This window comes from Pseudonaja textilis, chromosome Z (assembly GCF_049901715.1).
Source record: "Pseudonaja textilis isolate UNSWEBS1 chromosome Z, rPseTex1.2, whole genome shotgun sequence".
In the NCBI taxonomy this organism is placed as follows: domain Eukaryota; kingdom Metazoa; phylum Chordata; class Lepidosauria; order Squamata; family Elapidae; genus Pseudonaja; species Pseudonaja textilis.
In genome coordinates this window covers 107000718-107014203 of record NC_142008.1, presented here as the reverse complement: position 1 = coordinate 107014203, position 13486 = coordinate 107000718, and the positions used below count along the sequence as shown (strand labels likewise).

General features: G+C 42.5%; 1 protein-coding gene across 5 annotated transcripts in view; it reads right to left on the bottom strand.

Annotated features, from left to right (window-relative positions):
• LOC113448493 (von Willebrand factor A domain-containing protein 5A-like) overlaps positions 1-11944 on the bottom strand; it is a 35374-nt gene extending 23430 nt beyond the window's left edge. For 3 of the 5 annotated variants that reach the window (XM_087915616.1, XM_087915618.1, XM_087915619.1), the window contains exon 1: positions 65-403. The gene's annotated coding sequence lies outside the window, so the exon portion shown is untranslated. Of the gene's footprint in view, positions 1-64; positions 404-11920 lie in introns of those variants that run through there. The other 2 variants (XM_087915617.1, XM_087915620.1) reach the window with 2 other exon arrangements.
• Between the last annotated feature and the right edge of the window lie 1542 nt (positions 11945-13486).

Genomic DNA, 13486 nt, shown 5'->3' with positions numbered 1-13486 from the left:
TATAAACGGTAGTCATGAGAAAGATGCAAGAAAGCGCTCCGGTACGCAAGACAATTTTGCCTACCTTAAAGGATCTGGACGATGTCGCCTTTTCCTCTTTGATTAAAACCCAGCAGAAAGCGAAAGCTACTGTTTTCTCGAGAAATTCCCGACTATCCCCGCCCCTTGTTCGGGAAGCACCCAGCAGCCCCAGTCTCGGTTCCGTAGCTGCGCTCTGCGAGACCACTCCTTAGCCCTGTGACCACTCCCTCTTTTCCTCCGTTTTGGAAAAATTAAACGGCGAGCCTTTCAAAATTTCTTTTATCCGAGGATGCTAAACGTCTCATTCTCTTTGTCTCTCTCTGGAGAGACAGCTTGGCCTTTCAGTCTTTCTTTCGTCCCTCACCTTACAACCAACGTGGACTCCGCGTCATCCTTGGAAATTCCCGTTACTCCACCCACCCACCCTTACCCAAATATGACAATCCAACACGGAAGGGACCAATAAAAGAATAATATTTGTAGCTCAGGTGTTGACGTGAGGGGTCCTTGGTGGTCTCTGAGCTTGCTTGTTTTCTTGCAGACGTTTCATTACCCAAACTAGGCAACATCAGTGACTAGCACTGATGATGTTACCTAGTTTGGGTAATGAAATATCTGCAAATAAACAAGCAGGGGAACCATCAGGTAATGAAATGTGTGCAAAGAAACAAGGACGGAAGCTACTTTTGCTGCCCAGTGATGATGTTACCTACTTTGGGTAATGAAATGACTCCAGGAAAACAAGTTCAGAGAGCACAAAGAAACCCTAAGTATGGAAGGTGGGTGACAGGACTCCCACAATTCCTACAGTTCACCATCATCTTCTGGGACTCTTAGTTCTCCTAACCCCCAGGCCTATGACTTTGCTGTGAGGATTTGACGGAAGCTGCAGCCGAAATGACTGAAAGATGCATCAATAGGGAAATGGTGATCTCATCCCGGTTCAGGTTCTCACAATTTGCCCACGTTGTAGTCCAACCTGGTTCAAGGAAGGATTTTGTGACTAATTCTTACCTCCCTTCATGTCCAGAAATGAGTATGATTCGCATGAATTTTCTTCTTTCAGAATGGCTTCTTAACCACATTGACAGTCTGGAATATTGTTACTTTTGCTGGTGAAGCTTAGGCAAAAGCCTGTTTCCCTCAGTCAGATGGCCCTGAGAATTTGAAGAAATATGTGGCAGAACCGTGTTTGCACATATTTGCACCAAAAGAAGAAAAATAGTTAACCTGAGTTGCTCATTTTTGCTTTGATCAAGTATGTTAATTCAGTTGGACCCATCCAAGAGTTCATTTTGGGAGATTCTCTGAAAGATTGAGACACAATCCTGATTGTACAATACTAATGCATCAAACAACAGCAACATAAAAACAGTAGCAAAATCCCATTTTGAGAGATTACTGAATTGATTGTTCAACATGGAATTTGTGATTCCCACTTTGATATGATATGCAATCTTTTCACATCACACTTCATTGCAAACCTCCTCCCCACTGAAATGACCTGTAAACTCTAAAAAAGAAAGTCACCAAAGAAATAACCAATTCCTTGATATATTTGAGCAAATTACATAGATTAATATTTTTTTCAGAGTTCCTTATATGATTAAACTGATAGCTTCAGAAATATATTTAAGCTAAATCCAAACAGACCATATTAAGATGAAGTAATTATTGATCTCAAAATTATCTCCCCAAAGTATTCATTTTTTATGTCTCTTTGGAAGAAAACATATTTGTTGCCTGCAACAATATCCTTAGACTGCGTCATTAACTTCTCAATGAACTTGCCCATGCAGAATAATTTTTCTTTTTCTTTTGGAGCACCTGTGTTGAATTTACAATAATGTGATGATGTGAGATGTTCTTTCTTACTGTGCTGTCCAGACAGTATATAGTTAATTGGAAATTGGGATAATTAAGTAGGAATTGGGAGCTGTCCCCTTGAGGGCATGCCTCATAGTAAATGTAGTTAATGCATCATGGGAAATGTAGTTCATGTCATGTCATATCTGTAATCCTGATTAGTCATTGAATTGTCCCTTGGTTGGGTTGGGGGAGTTTCCTTTACTCTTCCTTGGACCCCAGCACAGTGCTAGTGTTTCACCCTTTGCTCCATCGTTATGGGATGAATATCACTATAATTTCACTCTATGAGGTCAGCTATGCAAATATTTGGACATTAGATTAATCTCGACATAACTGTGAGTTATACCTTGAGAATGCCTTGTGATCCAATAAAGAAACTTTGTATGAAAGCCTTTGTAGAGTTTGCCTGCTTGTCTTTATATTCAGCCAGCAATTAAAAGACAGAACAGTGAAATTATAGTTATATTTTTGAATTCCTAAGAATAGTGAAAATATAGTGCAATTTGAATTCCTGTGAGAAGAATGAAAAGTATAATGAAATGTGAATTCCCACAGGATACGTTAATCTGAATCTTAAACAAAATGAAGATATAAGTTAATCTGATTGCCTGTGAAAGAGTAAAAAAGTCATTAAACTGATATCCTAGGAAAGTAAAGAAGAAGCATTTAAACCCTGCATTCGATCTCTATTTCCCCCTGAGCAAGGAAGTCTTTTTCAAATAAGCCTGTTTGAATTACTGGGAGGGGCCAGAAATCCCCCATTAGCAAGAGACAAATAGAATCTTCTCTAGCTCTTTGTATTCGGTGTCTCTCTGCTGCCTTAGTGACTGTTTTGCAAACAAAACAGATTCGCAGGCAAGATTCGCAGGCAAGAGTTGTCATCCCTACAGGAATGTTTGCTGTGGGGGACAAAGGTGGTCATCCCTACTAAACTACAAGAGCCAATTTTAAAGGTTTTGCACGAAGGCCACCCAGGCATTGTGAGGCTGAAGGCTCTGGCCCGCAGCTACGTGTGGTGGCCAGGCATGGATGTCCAGATCTCCAGCTGAGTAAGCACGTGCCAGCCATGCCAAGCGACCAGACCAGCACCTCCTGCAGCCACTCCTACCCGGTGGGAGGATGTCGGGGCCCCTTGGTCCTGGCTTCACATTGACCTGGCAGGCCCTGTGCACGGGCAGACTTTCCTAGTCATAGTGGACTCTTTCTCCAAATGGATTGACCTGGCTCTGCTTCCTTCCACAACCACACTGGCTGTCACGAGAGCCCTAACCAGAGTGTTTGTCACCCATGGCCTCCCTGATACCCTGGTATCTGATAATGGCCCCCAGTTCACCTCTTGTGAATTTGAAGTTTTTGCAGCCAATCTGGGCATCAGGCACGTCCTCACAGCCCCTTTTCACCCTGCAAGCAGCGGGATGGCTGAAAGGGCAGTTAGGTCAGTAAAGGAGGCCTTGGCTAGGTTTGGCCAAATTGATTGGCACTCCAAACTGTCCAGATACCTTCTGACCCAGCACACAACCCCCTGTACCACGACCAACAAATCACCTGCAGAGTTACTGATGGGCAGGCGCCTTAGAACCACCCTGGATAGGTTGCACCCCCATTATGTCTCTGGCTCTCCTTTGGGCTCTGACAGCCAAGGAGTTCACCCTGCATGACCTGGTCTATGCCAGGAATTATGCAGGGGACCCACTATGGGTACTAGGGCAAGTTGTTTCAGTTACAGGACCTAAGTCCTATAGGATCCTCCTGGAAGACGGTTGTATGTGGCGCTGACACGTAGACCAGCTGAGGAAGCATTGGAGAAGGACAGCCAATGATCCCTGTTTCCAACCAAATGACCCGGTCTACCCAGCCAACGCCAAAGGTCCCCAGCCAAGCGAACCGGTCTACCCAGCAAACGCCGATGCTTCCCAGCCAAACGACCCAGTCTACCCGCCGCACCAAAAGCTATTCCTGAAGCAAGCCGGACGATGGACCCTACCTGGACCACTGACGGACGCTCGGACAAAGGCACCTGTGGGTCGAACTCATGCTCCAGCAGCCTCCAGTGCGACCCAGAGGGCGAAGGACTCTGTTCTAGCTGGAGATCCTCCAAGACTAAGGCGATCCGGCCACCTGCGCAAGCGGCCAGCCTATTTGCAGGACTATGCATGCTCCTGGCCAGGGGAAAGGAGTGTTGTATTTACAGAACTGATGGAAGTCCCCACTCTGGTCCGCCGTTCTGGTGGGAGCGCCGATCGCTCCCATTGGCTGATGCTGTTTGACAGCCGGCTATAAAAGGAGCTGTCAAACGGCATCAGCTGTTGCTGCCAGCTGATGTGCCTGTTAGCCCTGGCAGCCGCGGCAACCCTTTATTCGCAGAATAAAGCCTCCCTTCCCACTTACAACAAAAGAGATTGTTTTTTTCTGTTCGCTGTCAACGTTAGGAAGGAGAGTGAAAAAAGTAGAACTTTCCCTTTTAACTTCCATTCGCCGCTTGTAAATCTCTGGGAACGATGTATCTTTTGCAAGTTTTAAGTTCCAGGGTACCTTCATTGTTGCTTTGTTCCGGTCAGCAAAAAAACTTTCACTTCTTCTTAACTCCTCCTGCACTTTCTTTTTCCATCTGAGCACTTCTTTGTAGTGGCCAGTTTTGACCACCGCTCTACCGCCGTCGGAAAAGGGAGTTTAGCCGGCTAGGGAAGAGAGGTGCAATATCTCTTGACCCTGTCAGATACCCCCTGTTTTCTCCACCTTCTACAGAGGGGGCTAGCCCTGAAGCCAGGTGGCTCAGGGCACTCCAGCGGCGAGCGCAGGCAGAAACCGCTCACGATCGCAGATTTCTGCCCACCCCGAAGTGCTGCAAATCGCAAGTTCCAGAACTTATTATTCTTTTGTCTTTAAAAATGAGGGGCATAAAATTCATAAATTACTAAGCATCAAAGGGGATCATATCTGGCACATTATTTTGTGGGAAAAGAGAACTTGTCTCTTTTCAAGGAGGTCCCGCTCCATGCCCCATTAATCTAAGAGACATAGGCAAGGTTTTACAGTTGTGGGTGCTTTTGAAATTTAAACAGCATTTGGTTACTGTAGTCAGGAAGAGGCTGCCATGGTGGTTGAAATTCTTCACAAAATCGCTGTAAACCAAAACCTAAAGAAACCTTCAAAATGTTCAGTCTTAGTTCATGGACCCAGCCTTTGTGAGTCTCAGAAGTGCTCCTTTAAATCACAGGATAAAAGAGTTAGGGGTGGTTTTTTTTTTTTTACATATGGCATCTTTCTTTTTTCTTCGTTCGTTTATCATATTTTTAAAAAATAAATTGGATTGAACCCTCATGGGCATGAAGGAATATATTTGGGTCTATCATGCTGCCCAGAGCTCTTAGATTGGCTCTCCTGAAATACCATGTAAAATGCTCAGCTGTGGCATAACTATATTACATGATAACAGACATGCAGCTTCAGTACTTATCAATTTAATAGATCATCCTGATAATGAATTTAAATATATGTTCATTTAGATTTTTCTTTAGTAGAAGATAATATATGTTTGTGGTCATTTCTTTTTCATTCAAGTTTCCATTTCATATGTTTCTTCAAATACCATAAAACCTAATTTGGTGAAATGGGACTATTTATACAATTTGTAAATTACTCTACACCCTGTAGTTCTTAAGTCACACAAACAATTTCATATAGACGCTCAGAGCAAGTACATAGGAAAGTTAAGAGAAGAGTAACCAAAATTACTATCAAGGTATTTTTACATGCTTGAACTATGAACAGTGTTTGCTTTCTTACTAATGTGCCAGCTAACTGCATTTTCAAGGCTGCTTAATATATAAGTGCTGGGTTTCTTAATAGAGCTTAAACAAGGCACACAATGTGGTTGTATTTGGTCTATGACTATAGAACTAGATATGTTGGAATTTGGATGCTCAAAATGGCATCAGACCTGAATATATATGAAGCTAATAATCTTATCTTAAAAAGAATTAATTTTGCTATAAGCAGAATTTCAGAAATTTCCAAAATTCACCTTTATGTTTAAAGTAGGTTTTCAAGTTTACATCTTTCTCAGAGCCTACTTGAAAAATGTTTTCCAGCATTTCTGTAATTGTTATTAGGAATAGGACTGTACGACAGGCTTCTCAGATGCTACCTTAGAGGGATTCCCTCAAACTGAGGTAATTATGATAATTCTATTAATCATTGGCTTAAATATAGTTAGAACATACTAAATTTATTTCAATCTTAATGTATATTCCATAGTATATTCTGTTTGTAGGATGTTCCCTTAGTTGTTTCTCTTTCCTCTGGTTTTGTTATACCCAAAATTTACTTGAAAAATAATTGTGCACTTTAGGTTATTTCTAGATAGGAAATCATGATAATATGCAATCTCTTTCTTCTATAACAATTGACTGTAGTAACTTTTATTTCCTGTTGTTTTAATTTCAAAGGCACCATCACGCCTGAATATAAAATTTACAGTGTAGGCATCCGTTGCTGCAGTATAATTTTTTTTCCCCCTTAGGAGTTCTGATACATCATGCATAGATGCTATAGCTTTGAAATAGAGATTTGTGGAATTAAATATCTGGAAATTGCTGGAGAAAACTGAGCAGTTTGGAAACCATATAGCACCAGAAAGATCCAAATCAAAGGAGCCATTTGTCCCTCCATGACTTTACTCATCCTTTTCTTGCTTATATATTAATAAACGGAATACTGGGAGTTAAAAAAGGAAAAGCCTGGTTGCCGTGGACCAGATAGAATTCCTTGGATGTCTTATCAATGTGGCTGGCATACACTCCACCAAGGAAAAGATGTAGGTGATCAAACAAGCTCCAATGCCCACAAACAGAACAGAGCTCCAAGCTTTCCTGGGGTTCCTTAACTTCTACAGTGTTTTCCTGAGATAGAAAGCATCCATCGTGGAACTATTACACCAGTCAGCTTCGGAATCATTATTAAAAGCTGCCACACAGCTGCAGAGGATTAGAGGGGGCTGATGTTGTTTCAGTAGCTCTCAGTAGACAAAATAGATTCTGTAGTATTCAAGGTCATTGTGAACAGCGCAGCAAGAATTGGGGCTGAAGGAGGATTGGTTCACATGATGTATGATGTGGGAAAAAGGGGATGGGTTGTAGAGTGGGTCTTTGTGGGAAGTCTGGGGGGAATCTTTAGTTTCAGAATTCCACAGAAGTACCAAGTTCTATTCTAATAAAAGTACTTTGAGATTATGGTTGTCTTAGAGTTACTGAATGGAATGGATAAGCTCTGGAATGCTGACACTATTTCAAAACTAAAGCTTGTGGAACAGGTGCGGGGGCCAGACAGTCAGCTGAACTATGCCCATCTGACCCAACAGGATGATAAAGTGTTACCATTGTGGCCAGGATGGCCATAGAGCAGCCGACTGTCTGGCCCTTGCACCTGTTCCACAAGCACCACAATCAAAGTCTAGCATAGCCATCAGGGCTCAAAAAAATCAAGGAAAGCCTCCTGACAGTAGCCGCTTTGCTAGACACATCCTGGAAGGTCCTCTCCACACAGAAGAGAGCAACACACTTCCAAACCAACACCACCTCCATGGAAAACCCACCAATGAAGATAACCCTATTGTGAGTGCTCCCATCATACCTTTTACTGTCAAAGTGAAGTTAGTGGTACCTAACACGGGGGAGGCAGGGGAATTAGACGCTGTCATTGATACTTGATGTTCTAGATGCCTTATTGGGCTCCCTATCATTGAACAATTGGGCATAAAGACTAAACCACTAAAACACCCAATCAGATTTGAGCAAGTGGATAGGATATTAAGTGGGGGGACCCCAGCCACCCAAATGACAGAGTTAATCAAAATGGAGATGGGTCCTCACCACGAACTCATATGCTTTATAGTGGCCCCCAGAATGTCAGAATCGGTCATATTAGGACTTGCTTGGATAAATAAATGGGCCCCTACCATCAAGTGGGAGGATGAATTCTGGTAAAATCATTATAGGAGTAGGCCCACTGCCCCGCTTCCTCCCACTAAGGAAACATCACCCGACCTGGATCCAAAAATGGAAGCAGCAGCCACAGCCATGAACCTTCTCCAGGTACTCCCCAAGTACCCAGACAACACAAAGACTTGGCTGAAGCGTTCAGTGAAGAGGAATGTAATGTTTTACCTCCACATTGAGCCACTGATTGCTCCATAGAATTAGAACCCGGGGCAAAACTGCCAAAACCAAAGATGTATTCAATGACACCAGCTGAATTGACTGAATTGAGGAAATACATTGATAATAATGTGGACAGAGGTTTTATTGAACCTGCCAAATCTAGGTTAGCTGCCCCAGTGCAGTGCAGTGGCGGTTTGAGGTTATGTGTTGATTTTAGGGGCTTAAATGCTGTATGCATCAAAAACATGTACCCCCTCCTCCTCATGAAGGACTTATTAAACCCCTGTCAAAAGGCAAGATCTTCACTGAGCTAGATCAGAGAGAAGCTTACTACAGAGTTCGTATAAAAGGAGACAAATGGAAAACTGCCTTCAACTGCCCTTTGGGTAGTTTCCAATTCTGAGTCATGTCTTTCTGACTCCAAGGATCCCCCGCTGTATTTATGCAACTCATCAATGAAGTGTTACATCTGCACCTGTATCAGGGGGTCCTTGTCTACCTGAATGACATCCTTATATTCAATGAAACCATCGAAGAACACGTCAAATTGGTCAGACAAGTGCTGAAAAAACTTTTAGTCATCATTGGATTACTTTGGTTACCGAATATCTAACCAGGGAATTGAGATGGATCCTGGGAAGGTGAAAGCCATGCTAGATTGGCAAGCCCCCAAACCACGCAAGCAACTTCAAAGTTTTTTGGGTTTTGCCAATTTCTATAGACAATTCACTCCTTCTTTTGCCAGGGTTGCTCTCTCTTTGACAGAGTTATTAAAATAGGCCCTTCACCTGCCAATCTGAAGCCCAGTCAACCCCTTGCTTGTACAATTGACTGTCAGAAAGCTTTTGAAACCTAAAAACGCTTCCTTGCAGCTGAGCCCATTCTCTAGAACCCAGACCCGACCACACATTTTATAGTACAAGCTGATGCTAGTGATGTGGCAGTTGCAGCTGTTCTTCTCCAAAAGGACTCTCAGAACTGACTGATGCCTTGCGCTTATGTGTCCAAAAAGCTGACAGACACAGAGTGAAGATGGGCAGTTTGGGAGAAAGAAGCATTTGCAGTATGATGGGCTTTGTTGACTTGGAGGCATTTCTTGGAAGGGGTGAAGGAGCCATTTGAGGTATGGACTAATTAGAAGAACCTTGAGGTTCTAAAGACACCGCAGAAGCTATCACCTAAACAAGTCCACTGGGCTCAATACTTCAAGCGGTTCAACTTCAACATGAAATATATCCCTGGAGGGAAAAACATATTGGCAGATATTCCCTGTCTAGGAAACCCCAATCTGACAGTTGCCGAGAGGAAATAGTGCAGGCTCTGATATCAGAAGCTTAATCAGCAGGACAAATAACTATTCAAAGCCAAGCCAACCACAACCCCAGACACCTGGAAGACAAACTGACAACTGAGTTGAAAGCAGCCCTATTAACCGATCTTTAACTGGAGCATCAACCTGAATTGACAATGAATGACAGACTGGCTTGGAAGGGGACTAAACTTTATGTACCCACAAATCTAAAACTAATGGTACTAAAGCATAGCCATGACTCGCAGCTGGGGGGACACTTCAAGTTCTTAATCCTACATTTAGTCAGAAGACAGTTCTGGTGGCCAAAAATGAAATCTGACATTGAGGCCTATGTGAAAAGCTGCTCAATTTGTGCCACAATGAAACAGAACTGGAAACCCCCCTGGTCTCCTCCAACAAGTAGCTGAACCAACACAGCCGTGGGAAGAAATCACAATGGACTTTATTGTAGAATTACTGGAGAGTGGAGGGAATACAATCATTTGGACTGTTATAGCCTTATTCTCTAAGCAGGCCCACTTTATAGCCTGTAAAGTACTCCCATCTGCAAAAAAGTTTGCAAAACTGTTTGTGAAGCATATCTATAAGCTACACGGAGTACCTCATATAGTAAGCTCAGATAGAGGGGTACAATTTACCGCTAAGTTCTGGAGGGATTTTAAAATCTATTGGGTCATCCCAAGGATTATCCTCAGTGTTCCATCCAGCACGCAAAGCAGCAGAGAGGGCCACTGCCATGATGGAACAATACATCAGATGCTATATAAATTATCAACAAGAAAACCGGGCGGACTTATTACCATTTGCAGAGGTTGCTCATAATAATGCAGTACATATTAACACAGGGTTAACTCCATTCCAAATCAACACTGGCATGAATTTGTCCCTATGCCAGAATTACCTAGAGAACCCCCTACATCCATGTCTATAACAGAATGGATTAACTCATTAAAAAAAGGTTGGGAGGATACAAAAAAAGCTTTGACCGAAGCTGCAAAGGATTACAAAAAACAGACAGACAAACACAGATCCCTCCAACCACTGTTTAAAGTGGGAGACAAAGTATATTTGTCAACAAAATATCTTAGATTGAAACTTCCTAGTAAGAAGTTGGGCCCAAAATTTTTAGGCCCATTCCTGAGAACAAAAGTAATCAAGCCAATCACAGTCCAATTAAGTCTTCCCCGGTTACTGGGGAAAATAGACCCAGTGTCCCAGTAGTTTACTAAAACCGGCTATTACATCAACGATAAGGCCACTGCCAACCACTCCCCCTTAGCCTTTAATTGTACAGGGTGAGAAGCATTATGAGGTTAAGAGAATCCTCGATTCAAGATTATACCAAGGACGATTACAATACTTAATATTGTGGAAGGGTTACCCAATCTTGGAGGCTACTTGGGTGAAAAGTTGGGATGTACATGCCAATAGATTGATTAACCAATTTCATGAGGAATTCCCCAACAAGCTGAAAGGCCCTGACTATAGCACAGGTACTGAACTGGGTGTGGAGGGGGTGGCCTTAAGATCCAACAAGTACAGCATTTAGGCCATTCAAAGTGAGGCAACACAAACTATCAGTACAGAAGGGTTGCCTACTGTGGGGGAGCTATGTGTGATACCCCACCAACTGCAAGACTCATTGCTGCAGTTGCTACCTGAAGGCCATCCCAGGATCATCCGCATGAAGGCTCGCAGTTATCTGTGGTGGCCATCCATGGATAAAGACGTCAAACAGAGAGTGGCCTGCTGCAAACCATGTCAAGAGACGCGATTGTCACCCCCATCACACCACCATGAGAATGGGAGATGCCAAGAGGTCTATGGTCCAGACTACATGTCGACTTCGCTGGGCCAGTACATGGTAAATACTTTTTAATTATTGTTGATGCCTACTCCAAATGATTGGAAGTGGTTGTCATGAGCACTACCACTACAGATGCCACCACCAATGTATTACACAGACTGTTCACCACCCATGGCCTGCCAGATGTGTTGGTCTCTGAAAATGGGCCACAGTTTACAGCCAGGCCATTTGAACTAATTCTGGCTAATGGGTATCCACCATGTGCTCACCATTTCATTTCATCCTGCAGGAAATCTTCAAGTGAAGAGGATGCTCCGCACAACAAAAGAGGCCCTAAGCAGAATGGGGCAAGGCAATTCACAAAAAGAACTAGAGAGTTCTCATTAACCTAGCACGTCATCCCATGCATGGCTACAGGCAGAAGCCCAGCAGAGCTGTTAATGGGGAGGAGATTGAGAACACAGTTGGATAGGATACACCCCAACTATGAGGCAGACAATCAACAAAGAGAGGAAGAAACAACCAGACAGTTCCAACAAGGTGAAAGGGTATATGCCAAGAACTATGCTGGGAAACCTATTTGGGTACCCGGCCACATACTTGATGTCACAGTGCCCTGGTTGTACCATGTGGAGCTCAGCAATGGTAAGGTGTAGTGCAGACACATCAACCAGCTGAGGAGACACCCAGCGCGGCTGACCGATGGTGAATTGGAGGACACTGAACCACAGGGGGATGAGGAGAGAGATTTACCAGAGAAGGAGATCGCAGTACCCGAGGTGATGCCTGTCATGAAGCCCCCACTGGCTGAAGTCCTGAGGGACACATCCAGTGACTCTGAAATTCAACAAAAAGACACTGATGTGTGTAACGAGCAACCCAGAGTCCAGGAGAATCAAAGGTCGAATTGATCCCGGAAATAACCAGTCTACTTAAAGACTATGTCTGTAGTTAAAGTTTGATATAATAATAATAATAATAATAATAATAATAATAATAATAATAATAATAATAATAAGAAGAAGAAGAAGAAGAAGAAGAAGAAGAAGTTAATTAGCTAATAAGTTAAAGATTAATAAAGTATACTATTAGTAGTAAGTAATAATAAAATAATAGTTAAGTATTAAAGTACCAGCTGGATGGTGAGGGGTGTTGTGTCTGCGCATCTGCAGACACAGAATAGCCACCATTAGTAGCGTGGGAAAACACAGTTGCTTAATTGGCTAATGGCATGATAGGCAACCTCTGTATAGGGGAGCCCGTCAACTGTTAGCTCTAGTTGTGTTGCAGTTATAATTGAATACTTACCAGTAAAACATTGATTGCAGATCCTTTGTCTCTGGCTCTTTCTTTCCCATGATGCAACACTTTACATGTGCATATTCCCTGTGTAAAAGCATTCTTTGTTCTTGCCAGATTGACTCCACAATTACAGGTTTCCCAGTCTCCTTGCAAGTGTATGGCATAACCTTGCTCTGTTAGCAGACAGCCCATCACATTTAATTAATAGAACTCTATTTTTCACACACACAGAGAGAGAGAGAGAGAGAGAGGGGGGAGAGAGAGAGAGAAAGAGAGAGAGAGAGAGAGAGAGTTCCTCGTGGCTTTTTTATTGCTAGAAACTGGGGTTTTGATTCTTCTTTTCTAGCCAGATTGCATAGCACTTCCTGCAATTGCATTTTGCCATTTGTAAAACAGAAAATGTCTTTTTTTGCAGATACATGTACAAATGATCTTTATAAAAATTATTTAGGACTGTGGCCATTTGATTTAGATGGGGGGGGGCACAAGAAAATCCATGATCACCTATTATCTATAAAATATCTAATTAGCCACTAGATGGTGATGTGTCCAATATCTTTAGATTATTGTAGAATGATTATTATTTAGAAGAGAGAGGGGGAGGGAGGGAGGGAGGAAGGGAGAGAGAGAGAGAGGATATGTGTGTGCATAAGGGAGAGACTATCTCTCTCTTTCCTTAGTACTTGAGCAGGAGGATGAAGACCTCCAAGGTCCCTTTTAACTCTGGTATTTTGTATTAGTATTCTGTATAAGACAGACACATATTTCATAACTGTCAAGGGATGTTATATATAATAAATATTTGTAAGTAGTTATGCAAATTTAGATTCTAAAAACAGCATTTTAAACAGGTCCTATGCTAACACTAGTCAGCTTACATCATTATAAAATGATATTTTATTATCCTAAAATATATTAAATTATTTTAAGGTTTCCCTTGAAGTGCTACCTTTCAGTGGCTTAAAGAAGTCCACACCATCACTGATTTATTTTTATTTTTACTATTAAAACTTGTAA